At 39.3% G+C, this 7,006-nt stretch overlaps 1 long non-coding RNA gene across 1 annotated transcript in view; it reads right to left on the reverse strand.

Moving 5' to 3' along the window:
* Positions 1 to 7,006, reverse strand: part of LOC309639239 — a 180,926-nt gene that overhangs the window by 152,363 nt on the left and 21,557 nt on the right. The window lies entirely within an intron of this gene.

The raw sequence follows: 7,006 nt of genomic DNA on the forward strand, positions 1-7,006 counted from the left end.
TGATTAATGACGTTGAGCATTCTTTCATGTGTCTGTTCGCAATCTGTATATCTTCTTTGGAGAAAAGTCTATTTAGGTCTTCTGCCCATTTTTGGATTGGGTTGTTTGTTTTTTTGTTATTAAGCTGCATGAGCTGCTTGTAAATCTTGGAGATAAATCCTTTGTCAGTTGCTTCATTTGCAAATATTTTCTCCCACTCTGAGGGTTCTCTTTTCGTCATGTTAATGGTTTCCTTTGCTGTGCAAAAGCTTTGAAGTTTCGTTAGGTCCCATTTGTTTATTTGTGTTTTTATTTCCATTACGCTAGGAGTTGGGTAAAAAAGGATCTTGCTGTGATTTATGTCATAGAGTGTTTTGCCCATGTTTGCCTCTAAGAGTTTGATAGTGTCTGGCCTTACACTTAGGTCTTTAATCCATTTTGAGTTTATTTTTGTGTATGGTGTTAGGGAGTGTTCTAAGTTCATACTTTTATATGTACCTTTCCAGTTATCCCAGCATCACTTATTGAAGAGGCTGTCTTTTCTCCACTGTATATGCTTGCCTCCTTTATGAAAGATAAGCTGACCATATGTAAGTGGGTTTATCTCTAGGCTTTCTATCCTTTTCCATTGATCTATGTTTCTGTTTTTCTGCCAGTACCAAACTGTCTTGATTACTGTAGCTTTGTAATAGAGTCTGAAGTCAGGGAACCTGATTTCTCCAGCTCCATTTTTCATTCTCAAGATTGCTTTGGCTATTCGCGGTCTTTTGTGTTTACATACAAATTGTGAAATTTTTTGTTCTAGTTCTGTGAAAAATGCCAGTGGTATTTTGATAGGGATTGCATTGAATCTGTAGATTGCTTTGGGTAGTAGAGTCATTTTCACAATGTTGATTCTTCCAATTCAAGAACATGGAATATCTCTCCATCTATTTGTATCAACTTTAATTTCTTTCATCAGTGTCTTATAATTTTCTGCATACAGGTCTTTTGTCTCCTTAGGTAGGTATATTCCTAAATATTTTATACTTTCTGTTGCAAAGGTAAACGGGAGTGTTTTCTTAATTTCACTTTCAGATTTTTCATCATTAGTGTACAGGAATGCAAGAGATTTCTGTGCATTAATTTTGTATTCTGCTACTTTACCAAATTCATTGATTAGCTCTAGTAGTTTTCTGGCAGCATCATTAGGATTCCCTATGTATAGTATCATGTCATTTGCAAACGGTGACAGCTTTACTTCCTCTTTTCCGATTTGGATTCCTTTTATTTCTTTTTCTTCTCTGATTGCTGTGGCTAATACTTCCAAAACTATGTTGAATAATCATGGTGAGAGTGGGAAACCTTGTCTTGTTCCTGGTCTTAGTGGAAATGGTTTCAGTTTTTCACCATTGAGGACAATGTTGGCTGTGGGTTTGTCATATATGGCCTTTATTATGTTGAGGAAAGTTCCCTCTATGCCTACTTTCTACAGAGCTTTTATCATATATGGGTGTTGAATTTTGTTGAAAGCTTTCTCTGCATCTCTTGAGATGATCATATGGTTTTTCTCCTTTAGTTTATTAATATGGTGTATCACGTTGATTGATTTACGTACATTGAAGAACCCTTGCATTCCGGGGATAAACCCCACTTGATCATGCTGTATGATCCTTTTAATGTGCTGTTGGATTCTGTTTGCTAGTATTTTGTTGAGGATTTTTGCATCTATGTTCATCAGTGATATTGGCCTGTAGTTTTCTTTCTTTGTGACATCTTTGCTTGTTTTTGGTATCAGGGTGAAGGTGGCCTTGTAGAATGAGTTGGGGAGTGTTCCTCCCTCTGCAATATTTTGGAAGAGTTTGAGAAGGATAGGTGTTAGCTCTTCTCTAAATGTTTGATAGAATTCACCTGTGAAGCCATCTGGTCCTGGGTTTTGATTTGTTGGAAGGGTTTTAATCACAGTTTCAATTTCAGTGTTTGTGATTGGTCTGTTCATATTTTCTATATCTTCCTCGTTCAGTATCAGCAGTTGTGCATTTCTAAGAATTTGTTCATTTCTTCCAGGTTGTCCGTTTTATTGGCATAGAGTTGCTTGTAGTAATCTCTCATGATCATTTGTATTTCTGCAATGTCAGTTGTTACTTCTCCTTTTTCATTTCTAATTCTATTCATTTGAGTCTTCTCCCTTTTTCTCTTGATGAGTCTGGCTAATGGTTTATCAATTTTGTTTATCTTCTCAAAGAACCAGCTTTTAGTTTTATTGAACTTTGTTATTGTCTCCTTTATTTCTTTTTCATTTATTTCTGATCTGATCTTTATGATTTCTTTCCTTCTGCTGGCTTTGGGGTTTTTTTGTTTTTCTTTCTCTAACTGCTTTAGGGGCAAGGTTAAGTTGTTTATTGGAGGTGCTTTCTGTTTCTTGATGTAGGGTTCTATTGCTATAAACTTCCCTCTTAGAACTGCTTTTTGCTGCATCCCATAGGTTTTGAGCCGTCATGTTTCCATTGCCATTTGTTTCTAGGTATTTTTTGATTTCCCCTTTGATTTCTTCAGTGATCACTTCGTTGTTAAGTAGTGTATTGTGTAGCCTCCATGTGTTTGTATTTTTTACAGATCTTTTCCTGTAATTGATATCTAGTCTCATAACATTGTGGTCAGAAAAGATACTTGATACGATTTCAATTTTCTTAAATTTACCAAGGCTTGATTTGTGACCCAATATATGATCTATCCTGGAGAATGTTCCATGAGCACTTGAGAAAAATGTGTATTCTGTTGTTTTTGGGTAGAATGTCCTATAAATATCAATTAAGTCCATCTTGTTTAATGTATCATTTAAAGCTTGTGTTTCCTTATTTATTTTCATTTTGGATGATCTGTCCATTGGTGAAAGAGGGGTGTTAAAGTCCTCTACTATGATTGTGTTGCTGACGATTTCCCCTTTTATGGCTGTTAGTATTTGTCTTATGTATTGAGGTGCTCCTATGTTGGGTGCATAAATATTTACAATTGTTATACCTTCCTCTTGGATCGATCCCTTGATCATTATATAGTGTTCTTCTTTGTCTCTTATAATAGTCTTTATTTTAAAGTCTATTTTGTCTGATATGAGAATTGTTACTCCAGCTTTCTTTTGATTTCCATTTGCATGGAATATCTTTTTCCATCCCCTCACTTTCAGTGTGTATGTGTCTCTAGGTCTGAAGTGGGTCTCTTGTAGACAGCATATATATGGGTCTTGTTTTTGTATCCGTTCAGCCAGTCTGTGTCTTTTGGTGGGAGCATTTAATCCATTTACATTTAAGGTAATTATCGATATGTATGTTCCTATTCCCATTTTCTTAAATGTTTTGGGTTTGTTATTGTAGGTGTTTTCCTTCTCTTGTGTTTCTTGACTAGAGAAGTTCCTTTAGCATTTGTTGTAAAGCTGGTTTGGTGGTGCTGAACTCTCTCAGCTTTTGCTTGTCTGTAAGGTTTTAATTTCTCCATGAAATCTGAATGAGATCCTTGCTGGGTAGAGTAATCTTGGTTGTAGGTTTTTCTCCTTCATCACTTTAAGTATATCCTGGCACTCCCTTCTGGCTTGCAGAGTTTCTGCTGAAAGATCAGCTGTTAACCTTATGGGGATTCCCTTATGTGTTATTTGTTGTTTTTCCCTTGCTGCTTTTAATATGTTTTCTTTATATTTAATTTTTGATAGTTTGATTACTATGTGTCTTGGCGTGTTTCTCCTTGGATTTATCCTGTATGGGACTCTCTGTGCTTCCAGGACTTGATTAACTATTTCCTTTCCCATATTATGGAAGTTTTCAACTATAATCTCTTCAAATATTTTCTCAGTCCCTTTCTTTTTCTCTTCTTCTTCTGGGACCCCTATAATTCGAATGTTGTTACGTTTAATGCTGTCCCAGAGGTCTATGAGACTGTCCTCAGTTCTTTTCATTCTTTTTTCTTTATCCTGCTCTGCAGTAGTTATTTCCACCATTTTATCTTCCAGGTCACTTATCCGTTCTTCTGCCTCACTTTTTCTGCTATTGATCCCATCTAGAGTATTTTTAATTTCATTTATTGTGTTTTTCATCATTGCTTGGTTCCTCTTTAGTTCTTCTACATCCTTGTTAAAAGTTTCTTGCATTTTGTCTATTGTATTTCCAAGATTTTGGATCAACCTTACTATCATTATTCTGAATTCTTTTTCAGGTAGACTACCTATTTCCTCTTCATTTGTTAGGTCTGGTGTGTTTTGACCCTGCTCCTTCATCTGCTGTGTGTTTTTCTGTTGTCTCATTTTGCTTATCTTACTGTGTTTGGGGTCTCCTTTTCACAGGCTGCAGGTTTGTCGTTCCCGTTGTTTTTGGTATCTGTCCCCAGTGACTAAGGTTGGTTCAGTGGGTTGTGTAGGCTTCCTGGTGGAGGGAACTAGTGCCTGTGTTCTGGTGGATGAGGCTGGATCTTGTCTTTCTGGTGGGCACATCCATGTCTGTTGGTGTATTTTGGGGTGTCTGTGGCCTTATTATGATTTTAGGCAGCCTCTCTGCTAATGGATGGGGCTGTGTTCCTGTCTTGCTAGTTGTTTGGCATAGGGTGTCCAGCACTGTAGCTTGCTGGTCATTGAGTGAAGCTGGGTCTTGATGTTGAGATGGAGATCTCTGAGAGATTTTTGCCGTTTGGTATTACGTGGAGCTGGGAGGTCTCTTGTGGACCAGTGTCCTGAAGTTGGTTCTCCCACCTCAGAGGCACAGCCCTGATGCCTGGCTGGAGCACCAAGAGCCTTTCATCCACACGGCTCAGACTAAAAGGGAGAAAAAATAGAAAGAAAGGAAGAAAGAGGATAAAATAAAATAAAATAAAACAAAATAAACGTATTATAATAAAAAATAAGAAAAAAATTATTAAGTAAAAATTTATTAAGAAAATTTTTTTAATTTTTTAAAATAAATGTATTATTTTTTATAATAAAAAATAAGAAAAAAATTATTAAGAAAAAACATATTAAGAAATTTTTTTATTTTTTAAAATAAATAAGAAGAAAAAAATTATTAAGAAGAAATTTATTAAGAAAAAAAATTTTAATTACAAAAAAAAAAAAGGACAGACCGAACCCTAGGAAAAATGGTGAAAGCAAAGCTATACAGACAAAATCTCACCCAGAAGCCTACACATATACACTCCCAAAAAGAGGAAAAGGGGAAAAATTAATATATCCTGCTCCCAAAGTCCACCTCCTGAATTTGGGATGACTCGTTGTCTATTCAGGTATTGAACAGATGCAGGTACATCAAGTTGTTTGTGGAGCTTTAATCCACTGCTTCTGAGGCTGCTGGGAGAATTTCCCTGTCTCTTCTTTGTTCGTACAACTCCCGGGGTTCAGCTTTGCATTTGGACCCGCCTCTGCATGTAGGTCGCCTGAGGGCATCTGTTCTTCACTCACACAGGACGGGGTTAAAGGAGCAGCTGCTTCGGGGGCTCTGGCTCACTCAGGCCTCGGTGAAGGAAGGGTACGGATGCGGTTCAAGCCTGTGGCAGCAGAGGCCTGCATGAAACTGCACCAGCCTGATGCGGTCCCTGTGTTCTCCCGGGGATGTTGTCCATGGATCATGGGAGCCTGGCAGTGGTGGGCTGCACTGGCTCCTGGGAGGGGTGGTATGGATAGTGACCTGTGCTCTCACACAGGATTCTTGGTGGCAGCAGCAGCAGCCTTAGCGTCTCATGCCCGTCTCTGTGGTCTGTGCTGATAGCCGTGGCTTGCGCCCGTCTCTGGAGCTTGTTTAGGTGGTGCTCTGAATCCCCCCTCCTTGCACACCGTGAAACAAAGAGGCAAGAAAAAGTCTCTTGCCTCTTTGGCAGCTGCAGACTTTTTCCCGGACTCCCTCCTAGCTAGCTGTGGTGCGCTATCCCCTTCAGGCTGTGTTCACGCTGCCAACCCCAGTCCTCTCCCTGCGATCTGACCGAAGCCCGAGCCTCAGCTCCCAGCCCCCGCCCTTCCCGGTGGGTGAGCAGACAAGCCTCTCGGGCTGGTGAGTGCTGCTCGGCACCGATCCTCCATGCGGGAATCTGTCCACTTTGCCCTCTGCACCCTTGTGGCTGTGCTCTCCTCTGTGGATCCAAAGCTTCCCCCCTCTGCCACACGCAGTCTCCGCCTGCGAAGGGGCTGCCTAGTGTGTGGAAACCTTTCCTCCTTCACAGCTCCCTCCCACTGGTGCAGGTCCCATCCCTATTCTTTTGTCTCTGTTATTTCTTTTTTCTTTTCCCCTACCCAAGTACATGGGCAGAGTCTTGCCTTTTGGGAGGTCTGACGTCTTCTGCCAGTGTTCAGTGGGTGTTCTGTATGAGCAGTTCCACATGTAGATGTATTTCTAATGTATCTGTGGGAAGGAAGGTGATCTCCACATCTTACTCTTCCGCCATCTTGCCCCTTCCTCTCTCTGAATGGTTTTTATCATCAATTGGTGTTGAATTTCTTCAAAAGCTTTTTCTGCATCTATTGAGATGATCATATAGTTTTTCTCCTTCAATTTGTTACTATTGTGTATCACATTGATTGACTGCGTATATTGAAGAATCCTTTCATTCCTGGGATAAACCCCACTTGATCATGGTGTATGATGCTTTTAATGAGCTGTTGGATTCTGTTTGTTAGTATTTTGTTGAGGATTTTTGCATCTATATTCGTCAGTGATATTGGCCTGTAGTTTTCTTTCTTTGTGACATCTTTGTCTGGTTTTGGTATCACAGTGATGGTGGCCTCGTAGAATGAGTTTGGGAGTGTTCTTCCCTCTGTTATATTCTGGAAAAGTTTGAGGAGGATAGGTGTTAGCTCTTCTCTAAATGTTTGATAGAATTCACCTGTAAAGCCATCTGGTCCTGGGCTTTTGTTTGTTGGAAGATTTTTAATCACAGTTTCAATTTCAGTGCTTCGGATTGGTCTGTTCATATTTTCTGTTTCTTCCTGGTTCAGTCTCGGCACGTTGTGCATTTCTAAGAATTTGTCCATTTCTTCATGGTTGTCCATTTTATTGGCTTATACTTGCTTGTAGTAATCTCT

This window comes from Balaenoptera physalus, assembly GCF_965194825.1.
Source record: "Balaenoptera physalus genome assembly, chromosome: 12".
NCBI classification, from domain to species: Eukaryota; Metazoa; Chordata; class Mammalia; order Artiodactyla; family Balaenopteridae; genus Balaenoptera; species Balaenoptera physalus.